Consider the following 13195-nt stretch of genomic DNA (forward strand, 5'->3'; position numbering starts at 1 on the left):
CTGCATCATGAATGTGTGTGTTACAGTGCTCTGTGTCCTGTGGTCTGGGGATCCAGCGTAGGGAGCCAGTGTTGTCGGCGGCTGACCTCAGCTGGACAGCAGGTGACGCTGGCTAGGAGGCTCTGCAATGGCCTCTCCTCTCCACCCCTGGTCAGGACCTGCCGAATGATCACCTGCCCTAAGTGAGTACACACACACACACACATGCACACTACACACACACACACTCAAACACACACACACACACTCTCATACACAACACATTACACACACACAAACAAACACACACACACACACACACACACACATTGCACACAGGCATGAATACAAAACACACACATACACACTTCCCATGTCTGCAGGTCTGGAGAATATGTCATGTCGTGTTCCGTCTGATGTCAGTGCTCCATAAAGCCCAACTCTACAGAGATGTGACCACACCAGATTAGAGATTCTGAAAACATACTGTGGGCTGCGTCCCAAATGGCACCCTATTCTCTGTATAGTGCATTTACTTTTTGAGCTGGACCCATAGGGCTCTAGTCAAAATTAGTGTACTATATAGGGAAGTAGGATGCCATTGGTCCCTGGTCAAAAGTAGTGCACTAGGGAATAGTGGGTGTCATTTGGGACGCATTCACTGTGAACATACTATGCGTGAGTAGGAGTCTTAAAATATGTACACTTGAAAAGTGATCCAAAGTAGTATAGGGAATAGGGTGCTATTTGGGGTCCAGCCTCTGTGGCCATAATGTGCAGTGAGTACAACGTCTGGAAAGTGATTACCCCATGAGAATACAAACACCAGAACATGACCCGTCCTTCAAAACGACTGTTCTTTATCAGGCTCAGTTCTCACTTTGAATGTTTACATATATATATATCTACCTACAGTATGTAAATGTTATCTATGCTAACGTACAAACAGTACACCATTACTGACCGTAATCTACACATGCACGAGTGCACACACACAACACGCACACACACAAACACACACACACACACACTGTAAGCCAACTACTGCTCAGTGCAGCCAAGAAACGCATTGCGTACTTCCAGAATGAAGACAACATCTGAAAAAGCATACAGAAGGAAGGTCAACGGTTTGTTCACTGAGTGTGTGTGTGTGTGTTCACACTGTAAAGGAAATAGTCCACTGTCCTACGGTGTGTGTGTGTCCCAAAGTGTTGACTTTGTGTCTGACAGCTACCATCTCTCTGAACTGCCTCAGCAGAAGAGAGGACATACAACACATGATTGAGTGCCTCACAAATGTCACAGCTACTCCTTAAAGGAAGTGTGTGTGTGTGTGTGTGTGTGTGTGCCTGTGTAGTGTACGCCAGTGTGTGTGTGTGTGTGTGTATGCGCATGTTGTGTGTGTTTGAGAAAACTGTCCCTACCCAGCTGCTGCTTATGAGGGCTAGGGTCAGAGTGGGGGTCATGGCGTGTGTGTGTGTGTGTGTGTGTGTGTGTGTGTGTGTGTGTGTGTGTGTGTGCGTGTCTGTGATGATGTGCGCGCATGCCCGTGCCTCTTGTACATGTGTATGAACTTTCAACATGTCAGTTTACTGCACCCCATAGCTTCACAATTAGTGGTAGTGTGTTTTACTGTGTGTTTGTGTTTGGAGACATTGGATGGATTGACTTCACATTAACCAAATAATTTTCTCTCCTCTGCTCTCATGCTAGCCTCAGGCTACGTCCCAAATAGCACCTTATTCCCAATATAGTGCACTACTTTTTCACCAGGGACCATAGGGCTCTGGTCAAAAAGTACTGCACTATGTAGGGAATAGGGTGCCATTTGGGACGTAGCCTCAGAGTCCCAAGCACAAGGTCATGTTGCCTCATCCTTCTAGCCCAGACCTTATCTCATTCCCTGTTATCAAAGCTAATGATATCAAATCCACATGATTAACTTGGCCACAGAGAGGATGCATCCTAAATGGCCCCCATATTTCACCATGTAGTGCACTACTTTTGAGCAGAGCCCACATTGCCTCACAGTCTAAGTATGTGACCATACAGGCTCTGGTCACTACATAGGGAATAGGGGTGCCATTTGGGACGCAAACAGAGAGTATGTTAGAGGGAGGGTCCGCATGCATTGTCTCACAGTCTAAAGTATGACCAATCGGTCAGTACGAGACAGAAAATTACAGCGATTGAAAGACTGCTCTTTTGTGAAGAGAGTTGGTTTTAAGTCCAGCTGATTCCAGACAAAATAGGGTTTAACATCTTGTTCTCTAGTAATTGGTTGGCTCTTTTATAATTTTAAGATTTAAGATCACTTTATTGGTCAATTGCACACAAGGTCCAACCAGAATTAGACTTCTGCTTTTAATCCAACCCCTCCAAAGACACACAGGTTTTGTGGAGGTACAGGGGGCTGCCACACTGGGTGCCCCGGGGAGCTGTTGTTGTTTGGGGTTAACTGCCTTGCCCAAGGGCACAACGGTAGGCAATGGGATTTGATACCAGCAACCCTCCGGTTGCCAGCTCACTTCCCACCAGATTTTTCTCGTCGGTCCCGGGATTTGAACTGGCAACCATCCTGTTGCCGGCTTGCCTCTCTAACCGCTAGGCTAACTGCCACCCGAATTATGGTAATTGTGTCAAATCATTATTCCGAATCAAATAATTATCATAATGTCAGATAAACTGTAGGTTTTATTTATGATATTTTGTGTTAGTTGTAAAGTTGTTTTTATCCTTCTTCTAAACCTTCATGCTATAGCCTATATTCATCATGTGAGTAAATTACAATGGTTTAATTCACTGTAAGAGGCTGACCTCTGTTGTTTTCTCTCTCTCTCTCTCTCTCTCTCTCTCTCTCTCTCTCTCTCTCTCTCTCTCTCTCTCTCTCTGTCTCTGTCTCTGTCTCTGTCTCTGTCGCTGTCTCTCTCTGTCTCTCTCTGTCTCTCGCTCTCTGTGTCTCCCTCCCTCCCTTCCTCTTTCCCTCCATCTATCCCTCCTTTCAGAGCATAAGAAAGAGTTGAACCCCAGACAGCCTGTGAAGGAATCATCCAGAATCAACCAGCAGCCCACAAAGCAGACAGGGAAGGAAGCATTAAAGGAAACAATCAAGGAGCCAGTGAAGCGTTGTCCATTGATTCTAGGCCTGAGTCGTATCTACATCCAGACCCGGCAGGAGAAACGCCTCCACCTGACCATCGGGGGGCGTGCTTACCTCCTACCTAAAACCTCCCTGATCATTAAATGTCCTGTCCGGCGCTTCCAGGTTGGATCCTATTCCCTTGGTCTTTATTGTTGTAATGGATGAGAACATATGCCATGGCTGGGGTTTCCAACTATGACTGGACATTTAAAATGACTTACATTTCATTTTGTAGATTCATTCCGGCAATAGACAAATCTCCCTGACTAGCTGTTCTGCTCAGCTTGTCAGGAGGTTAAGGCCATTCTAAATTGAGAGGTTGGCATCCTTAGCTCTTATTTTTGCCTTGTGTTTTGTCTTGTATGTTGTATCCAGAAATCCTACATCCGTTGGGAGAAGGACGGCCATCCCCTGCCCAGCTGCAAGCGTCTGGGCATCACCAAATCTGGGTCTCTAAAGATCCACAGCCTAGGTGTCGTGGACAGCGGGGTGTATGTGTGTATCGCCGGCCCTGCCTCCGACACATTCACCCTTAAACTGATTGGCAGCGACAGCAGACTGATCGACCGACCGGTCGAGAACGAATCGGACCCCGAACCCGGCCTAGACCTGACCAGGATTCAACCGCGATTCAACCCTCAGGACTGGGACCCCCAGGGTCTTCCTCACTGCCTCCCCTTTACCCCCAGCCTCAAAGGTCCCAGTCTGTCTCTGCTGCCCTCCGGTGGTGTGGAGGCCTCGGTTCTGCAGGTGCAGGCGGGGGCCTCCGGGCTGCAGCCCTGGAGCCTGGAGGAGAGGGTGAGGAACGTGAGTTTACAGGCGGAGACAGGAGAGATCAGCCAGGACCAGGCTTCTCAGATCATCTACACCCTCATCACAGAGATGGCTGGAGCACAACAGGCCTCCACAGAGCAGTGGAGAGGGACCAAGGAGGAGACGGGGAACCCAAAAGGTAACGTTTTGTTACGATAGAAAATAATACAATAGAATACAATACAACTTTGTCCCGCCAAGGATGTGACCGTACCAGAATCAAAAACAGCACATACACATCATACACATTAGAAACAGTTATCCTAGCACACCATGCTGTACATAGACACATATAGGACATAAACACTCACATTCATTCTAAATGAATCTGCAAGTGTCTGAGAAGTTTTTTTTTGCATTATGTATAATAGTTATGTAATGTACGCTGCTACCATATAGTTTCTAAATAAACACCAGGTACTTAGCAGGCTGTAGAATAACGTTTAATGCGAGGGCTCTATATTTGGCTGCTGTTAAGGCGGCACTAGTGTCAAACGCATGTTAGTTTGCAATTTCATCATGTAAAAATTGGCGTACTGGTATTTTCCAGCCCTAACACCAGGTTCGGCAATTTATCTGTCTTATATCAGCTCCCTTGCGCTCAGATGGGCTGGGTGGAAATATTTTAGGTGTGTCCTTAAAAACATGATCCAAAGTACTAATTTCAGGCAGCGCTGATAGTGATATTCAAGACCAACCAAACGCAGTTGGTTATGGCATGAATTTTGACAGACGTCACACACAGTGCCCATATGTACCATATGTTTTGGTGCCTCTATATTTCCTATTTACAAACATAAAAAATGAAAGTTTTTTCCCATTTAGTTTTATTTGATTCAAAACCAAGCATAGCCTTCTCTCTTCTCAATGATGGCTTTTTTGTCTGCCAAATGCAATCGCGAAGTAGTCAAGACTGTCGATAAAGGGTTTGCTCCCGAGACCGCTTGGAAATAAATCTTAATCACCAAAGCTTTATCAAAATATCAACTTTGCATTGTAGGCAGGCCCACATTATTTTAGCCATGCAGGTCCCGTTTTGGACGTGCGTAAAACCCCCTCCATTATGTACAACCCAAGCCCTCCCTCAGGCCTACTATAACGAAGGCTGGTTCAACAGCAAACCAAGCCCTCCCTCAGGCCTACTATAATGAAGGCTGGTTCAACAGCAACCCAAGCCCTCCCTCAGGCCTACTATAATGAAGGCTGGTTCAACAGCAACCCAAGCCCTCCCTCAGGCCTACTATAATGAAGGCTGGTTCAACAGCAACCCAAGCCCTCCCTCAGGCCTACTATAATGAAGGCTGGTTCAACAGCAACCCAAGCCCTCCCTCAGGCCTACTATAATGAAGGCTGGTTCAACAGCAACCCAAGCCCTCCCTCAGGCCTACTATAATGAAGGCTGGTTCAACAGCAACCCAAGCCCTCCCTCAGGCCGACTATAACGAAGGCTGGTTCAACAGCAACCCAAGCCCTCCCTCAGGCTGACTATAACGAAGGCTGGTTCAACAGCAACCCAAGCCCTCCCTCAGGTTGACTATAATGAAGGCTGGTTCAACAGCAACCCAAGCCCTCCCTCAGGCCGACTATAACGAAGGCTGGTTCAACAGCAACCCAAGCCCTCCCTCAGGCTGACTATAATGAAGGCTGGTTCAACAGCAACCCAAGCCCTCCCTCAGGCCGACTATAACGAAGGCTGGTTCAACAACAACCCAAGCCCTCCCTCAGGCCTACTATAACAAAGGCTGATTCAACAGCAACCCAAGCCCTCCCTCTGTCCTACTATAATGAAGGCTGGTTCAACAGCAACCCAAGCCCTCCCTCAGGCCTACTATAATGAAGGCTGGTTCAACAGCAACCCAAGCCCTCCCTCAGGTCTACTATAATGAAGGCTGGTTCAACAGCAACCCAAGCCCTCCCTCAGGCCTACTATAATGAAGGCTGGTTCAACAGCAACCCAAGCCCTCCCTCAGGCTGACTATAACGAAGGCTGGTTCAACAGCAACCCAAGCCCTCCCTCAGGCCTACTATAATGAAGGCTGGTTCAACAGCAACCCAAGCCCTCCCTCAGGCCTACTATAATGAAGGCTGGTTCAACAGCAACACAAGCCCTCCCTCAGGCTGACTATAATGAAGGCTGGTTCAACAGCAACGCAAGCCCTCCCTCAGGCCTACTATAATGAAGGCTGGTTCAACAGCAACCCAAGCCCTCCCTCAGGCTTACTATAATGAAGGCTGGTTCAACAGAAACCCAAGCCCTCCCTCAGGCCTACTATAATGAAGGCTGGTTCAACAGCAACCCAAGCCCTCCCTCAGGCCTACTATGAAGAAGGCTGGTTCAACAGCAACCCAAGCCCTCCCTCAGGCTGACTATAACGAAGGCTGGTTCAACAGCAACCCAAGCCCTCCCTCAGGCCTACTATAATGAAGGCTGGTTCAACAGCAACCCAAGCCCTCCCTCAGGCCTACTATAATGAAGGCTGGTTCAACAGCAACCCAAGCCCTCCCTCAGGCTGACTATAATGAAGGCTGGTTCAACAACAACCCAAGCCCTCCCTCAGGCCTACTATAATGAAGGCTGGTTCAACAGCAACCCAAGCCCTCCCTCAGGCCGACTATAACGAAGGCTGGTTCAACAGCAACCCAAGCCCTCCCTCAGGCTGACTATAACGAAGGCTGGTTCAACAGCAACCCAAGCCCTCCCTCAGGTTGACTATAATGAAGGCTGGTTCAACAGCAACCCAAGCCCTCCCTCAGGCCGACTATAACGAAGGCTGGTTCAACAGCAACCCAAGCCCTCCCTCAGGCTGACTATAATGAAGGCTGGTTCAACAGCAACCCAAGCCCTCCCTCAGGCCGACTATAACGAAGGCTGGTTCAACAACAACCCAAGCCCTCCCTCAGGCCTACTATAACAAAGGCTGATTCAACAGCAACCCAAGCCCTCCCTCTGTCCTACTATAATGAAGGCTGGTTCAACAGCAACCCAAGCCCTCCCTCAGGCCTACTATAATGAAGGCTGGTTCAACAGCAACCCAAGCCCTCCCTCAGGTCTACTATAATGAAGGCTGGTTCAACAGCAACCCAAGCCCTCCCTCAGGCCTACTATAATGAAGGCTGGTTCAACAGCAACCCAAGCCCTCCCTCAGGCTGACTATAACGAAGGCTGGTTCAACAGCAACCCAAGCCCTCCCTCAGGCCTACTATAATGAAGGCTGGTTCAACAGCAACCCAAGCCCTCCCTCAGGCCTACTATAATGAAGGCTGGTTCAACAGCAACACAAGCCCTCCCTCAGGCTGACTATAACGAAGGCTGGTTCAACAGCAACGCAAGCCCTCCCTCAGGCCTACTATAATGAAGGCTGGTTCAACAGCAACCCAAGCCCTCCCTCAGGCTTACTATAATGAAGGCTGGTTCAACAGAAACCCAAGCCCTCCCTCAGGCCTACTATAATGAAGGCTGGTTCAACAGCAACCCAAGCCCTCCCTCAGGCCTACTATGAAGAAGGCTGGTTCAACAGCAACCCAAGCCCTCCCTCAGGCTGACTATAACGAAGGCTGGTTCAACAGCAACCCAAGCCCTCCCTCAGGCCTACTATAATGAAGGCTGGTTCAACAGCAACCCAAGCCCTCCCTCAGGCCTACTATAATGAAGGCTGGTTCAACAGCAACCCAAGCCCTCCCTCAGGCTGACTATAATGAAGGCTGGTTCAACAACAACCCAAGCCCTCCCTCTGGCCTACTATAACGAAGGCTGGTTCAACAGCAACCCAAGCCCTCCCTCTGGCCTACTATAATGAAGGCTGGTTCAACAGCAACCAAAGCCCTCCCTCAGGCCTACTATAATGAAGGCTGGTTCAACAGCAACCCAAGCCCTCCCTCAGGCCTACTATAATGAAGGCTGGTTCAACAGCAACCCAAGCCCTCCCTCAGGCCTACTATAATGAAGGCTGGTTCAACAGCAACCCAAGCCCTCCCTCAGGCCTACTATAATGAAGGCTGGTTCAACAGCAACCCAAGCCCTCCCTCAGGCTGACTATAACGAAGGCTGGTTCAACAGCAACCCAAGCCCTCCCTCAGGCCTACTATAATGAAGGCTGGTTCAACAGCAACCCAAGCCCTCCCTCAGGCCTACTATAATGAAGGCTGGTTCAACAGCAACCCAATCCCTCCCTCAGGCCTACTATAATGAAGGCTGGTTCAACAGCAACCCAAGCCCTCCCTCAGGTCTACTATAATGAAGGCTGGTTCAACAGCAACCCAAGCCCTCCCTCTGGCCTACTATAATGAAGGCTGGTTCAACAGCAACCCAAGCCCTCCCTCTGGCCAACTATAACGAAGGCTGGTTCAACAGCAACCCAAGCCCTCCCTCTGGCCTACTATAACGAAGGCTGGTTCAACAGCAACCCAAGCCCTCCCTCTGGCCTACTATAACGAAGGTTGGTTCAACAGCAACCTAAGCCCTCCCTCTGGCCTACTATAATGAAGGCTGGTTCAACAGCAACCCAAGCCCTCCCTCAGGCTGACTATAACGAAGGCTGGTTCAACAGCAACCGAAGCCCTCCCTCAAGCCTACTATAATGAAGGCTGGTTCAACAGCAACCCAAGCCCTCCCTCTGGCCTACTATAAAGAAGGCTGGTTCAACAGCAACCCAAGCCCTCCCTCTGGCTGACTATAACGAAGGCTGGTTCAATAGCAACCCAAGCCCTCCCTCTGGCCTACTATAAGGAAGGCTGGTTCAACAGCAACCCAAGCCCTCCCTCAGGTCTACTATAATGAAGGCTGGTTCAACAGCAACCCAAGCCCTCCCTCTGGCTGACTATAACGAAGGCTGGTTCAACAGCAACCCAAGCCCTCCCTCTGGCCTACTATAATGAAGGCTGGTTCAACAGCAACCCAAGCCCTCCCTCTGGCCTACTATAACGAAGGCTGGTTCAACAGCAACCCAAGCCCTCCCTCAGGCCTACTATAACGAAGGCTGGTTCAACAGCAACCCAAGCCCTCCCTCTGTTCGACTATAACGAAGGCTGGTTCAACAGCAACCCAAGCCCTCCCTCAGGCCTACTATAATGAAGGCTGGTTCAACAGCAACCCAAGCCCTCCCTCAGGCCTACTATAATGAAGGCTGGTTCAACAGCAACCCAAGCCCTCCCTCAGGTCTACTATAATGAAGGCTGGTTCAACAGCAACCCAAGCCCTCCCTCAGGCCTACTATAATGAAGGCTGGTTCAACAGCAACCCAAGCCCTCCCTCAGGTCTACTATAATGAAGGCTGGTTCAACAGCAACCCAAGCCCTCCCTCAGGCCTACTATAATGAAGGCTGGTTCAACAGCAACCCAAGCCCTCCCTCAGGCCTACTATAATGAAGGCTGGTTCAACAGCAACCCAAGCCCTCCCTCAGGCCTACTATAATGAAGGCTGGTTCAACAGCAATGCCTGTTTTTTTTAACCTGGCGGTTTTATGACATCATTACATTGTACATGCATTTATTGTTGTTGTTGTTGTTCTAAACAAAACGGATTGCTTGTTTTTCATTCAATTTTATTACAACCAAACTTATTAGAATGATTCACCTTCCTAGTTTTATGGTGACAACATCCGTGGTACGCTTGCAGTGCAACTTCTGGAGATATGTGAATGGGATCTGATCTGTAAGGTGGTTCCGATTATGTTCATAAAACAGGCCTATCTGGGAGCAGTATATCGTTGAGTGGACATTTTCCCTTTCTATTTATATTGGATCTTTGTCCAGCTGCTGTGAAAGGTTTGGATGTGCGTAAAACCCTCCATAGTCTGCTTTGTTTTAATATTAAATGCCCACAGGGAGACATTATGGTACCTGTAAGTGTTACATAGCCTTTTTGGTTTTGTTTAGAATTTGATTGGAATTGTTTATTCTTTTTTTAGGCCTTATCAATAATGAATTGAATCTTGCTTATTGACAATGTTTTGCATGTCCATGCTCAGCCATAATGCAATTTACTGTAAGCCTCTATATCAGTGTGAATGCTATTGAAACCATGCAATGACTTAGAACAATGTGGACTGCAAATGGGTTCAAGTTAAGCAAAGATGGGATAGGTCTACATTTTGTTATTTCATTTCTGTAAACCATTTAACAAACTATTACGGACTAACATTGGAATTGGAGTTGATTCCAAGGCAATACATAAAAGACCTTAAATACACAACTTGAAGCAACCACATATTTTGCCATGGTGCACGTTCTGATTGGCCAGTGAGGGGCCAAGCCTCGACACACCCACAACTTGTTTATTAATCAAAGCCCATCCCTTTCACGCCAATGCCAGCAAGTTCGCCGATAATTGTAATAGTGAAAATAGCACAAATATTTCTGACACACCCCTGAACCTATAGCGCTACCGCCTACGATCAGATTTACCATTGCGTTAGGTTTGTTCAAATAGAGCCCAGGATTGCGTATTCAGATGAAACATTTGCACGGACTATATGGTGTTATAGTTCCATTTAAAAAGTGGGTATTCATATGACAGATACTTTATTTACTAGTTATTTATTTATGTTCAGCTTATATACAGGAATGAATCCCACAACTCATCTATGACATTACTAGTGCATCAAATGTTTTTATCAGGGTTGGGGGTCAATTCCTTTTGAATTCAGTCAATTCCTTTTCAATTCAGTCAATTCCTTTTCAATTCAGTCAATTCAGGAAGAAAAAAATAAATTCAAATTCCAAATGTTCCTCATAGAGCATTGAGAAATTTTTGAATTTCAGTTTACTTCCTGAAACTAATAAATTGAAATGGAACTGACCCCTACTCTAGTTGTTATCTAATCTGCAACATCCAATGTGATGCGATCTCAAATGTCAACAGACCGGACACCAAACTGGTCAGAGTGGTCAGCTAGTAGCTTCAGGAGACCAGTGATCGTCCGACAGAGGCAGAACCACCTGATGACCTTCCAGAGTAGTCTGAACATCAGTGTTGGCCAGACAGCCTTCCTGACCAACGCCACACGCCAGCTGTACCTGCTCTGCCCCACAGAGGGCGTCCCACAGCCCCAAATCACCTGGACCAAGGACGGAGTAGCGCTACAACGCACTGACAGGTAACACATACTGTACATACACAAATACAAACACACACACACACAGACAGACAGACAGACAGACAGACAGACAGACGTACACACGTACACACGTACACACGTACACACGTACACACGTACACACGTACACACGTACACACGTACACACGTACACACGTACACACATAAACACATAAACAAGAAATGCCTTTTAGCTTTATGTTATCCTCCATTCTCACTCCTCTTTCACTAATATAGTGCAGCAGCCCTCTGAAATATGTGGTGTGTAGCTCAGGCCTGCTGGGCTGGGCTTGGCCCTGGAGAGAATACTGATTGTAGCTATGCAGGATCCCTGTGTGAAGCTGTGGAAAGTGTAACTCATATATCAGAGAAAGGAGAAAGGACTCGGAACCCGCTGTGAATGTTCTGTATTCCGAGTCCGCCTCAGATCATGGAGTGAAATTTATAATTTCACCTTCCGGACCCTGTTGCTAAGTCTCACTCCTCCTCCTCCTCCTCCTCCTCCTCCTCCTCCTGCTGTTCCTCTTCCTCTAACTACCCTCCTCCCCTCCTCCTCCTGTGTTCCTCTTCCTACCCTCCTCCTCCTCCTCCCCCTCTTCAAATATTCCTCCGCACTCATGTTGTCTTCCTCCTTTTCCCCATACACATCCTCCTTTTCCCCATACACGTCTTGTATATCCCCCCCTCCCTGCTCTCCTCATGGATCTCCGTTTTACAGGATCAGCTCAGAACTTGGCTGGAGAAGGGAGAGAATGTAGAGAAAGGGGAGAGAGAGGGTAGAGAAGGAGATGAAAGGGAAGAAAAAGGGTAGAGAGAGGGGAGGAAAGGGGAAGGAAATTAAAAAGGGGGTGAGGGAGGGGAGAGACAGTGGAAAGAGGTGAGGTAGAGGGTAAGAGAAAAGAAAAGAGAATGGGAGGAGAGGAGAGAGAGGGAGAGGAGAGAGAGGGGGAGGAGAGAGAGCGGGAGGAGAGGAGAGAGAGGGGGAGGAGAGGAGAGAGAGGGGGGAGGAGAGAGAGAGGGGAAGGAGGGAGAGGGGGAGGAGAGGAGAGAGAGGGGAAGGAGGGATGGGGGAGGAGAGGAGAGAGAGGGGGAGGAGAGGAGAGAGAGGGGGAGGAGAAAAAAAGGGGAAGGAGGGAGAGGGGGAGGAGAGGAGAGAGAGGGGAAGGAGAGATAGGGGAGGAGAGAGAGGGGGAGGAGAGGTGAGAGAGGGGGAGGAGAGAGAGAGGGGAAGGAGGGAGAGGGAGAGGGGGAGGAGAGGAGAGGAGAGAGAGAGGGGAAGGAGAGATAGGGGGAAGACAGAGAGGGGACGGAGATAGAGGGGGAGGAGAGGCGAGAGAGGGGGAGGAGAGGAGAGGAGAGAGAGGGAGAGGCGAGAGAGGGGGAGGAGAGGAGAGGAGAGAGAGGGGGAGGAGAGAGAGGGGAAGGAGAGAGAGGGAGATGAGAGGAGAGAGAGGGGGCGGAGGGAGAGGGGAGGAGAGAAAGGGGGAGGAGAGGAGAGAGAGGGGATGGAGAGATAGGGGAGGAGAGAGAGGGGGAGGAGAGGCGAGAGAGGGGAAGGAGAGAGAGGGGAAGGAAAGAGAGGGGGAGGAGAGGAGAGGAGAGAGAGGGGAAGGAGAGAGAGGGGGAGGAGAGAGAGGGGAATGAGGGATAGGGGGAGGGGGAGGAGAGGAGAGGGGAGAGAGGCGGAGGAGAGGAGAGAGAGGGGGAGGAGGTAGCGGGGAAGGAGAGAGGGGGGGATTAGAGGAGAGAGAGGGGGAGAAGGGGGAGGGAGAGGGAGAGGAGAGAGAGGGGAAGGAGAGGAGAGAGAGGGGGAGGAGAGGAGAGAGAGGGGAAGGAGAGGAGAGAGAGGGGGAGGAGAGGAGAGAGAGGGGGAGGAGGGAGAGGGAGAGGAGAGAGGGGGGGAGGAGAGGAAAGAGAGGGGGAGGAGAGGAGAGAGAGGGGAAGGAGAGAGAGGGGGAGGAGAGGAGAGAGAGAGGAAGGAGAGAGAAGGGAAGGAAAGAGAGGGGGGGGGAGAGTTTGGCGGAAAGGGTAGGGGAAACGGAGGGGAAAATGACGGTTGATTGACATTCACAGGGCCCAGGGCTGAGGCGTGAAGCTGTGTGTTCTCCCTGTTCCTTGTTAGTGTGGAGACGGTTGCCCTTCACTTGCTCTTATCAAAGTGATGTG

The 13195-nt window shown here is 49.3% G+C and overlaps 1 pseudogene across 1 annotated transcript in view; it reads left to right on the top strand.

The window, feature by feature from the left end:
* The window catches only part of LOC311111399 (ADAMTS-like protein 3), an 85612-nt pseudogene that overhangs the window by 43876 nt on the left and 28541 nt on the right, over window positions 1-13195 (top strand). The window contains exons 15-18 of the transcript in view: window positions 27-182; window positions 2985-3244; window positions 3497-4073; window positions 10795-11029. The product of the transcript in view is annotated as an ADAMTS-like protein 3 (transcript). The remainder of the gene's footprint in view (window positions 1-26; window positions 183-2984; window positions 3245-3496; window positions 4074-10794; window positions 11030-13195) is intronic.

The sequence above is a fragment of the Coregonus lavaretus genome (genome assembly GCF_964263955.1).
Source record: "Coregonus lavaretus genome assembly, chromosome: 37".
NCBI classification, from domain to species: Eukaryota; Metazoa; Chordata; class Actinopteri; order Salmoniformes; family Salmonidae; genus Coregonus; species Coregonus lavaretus.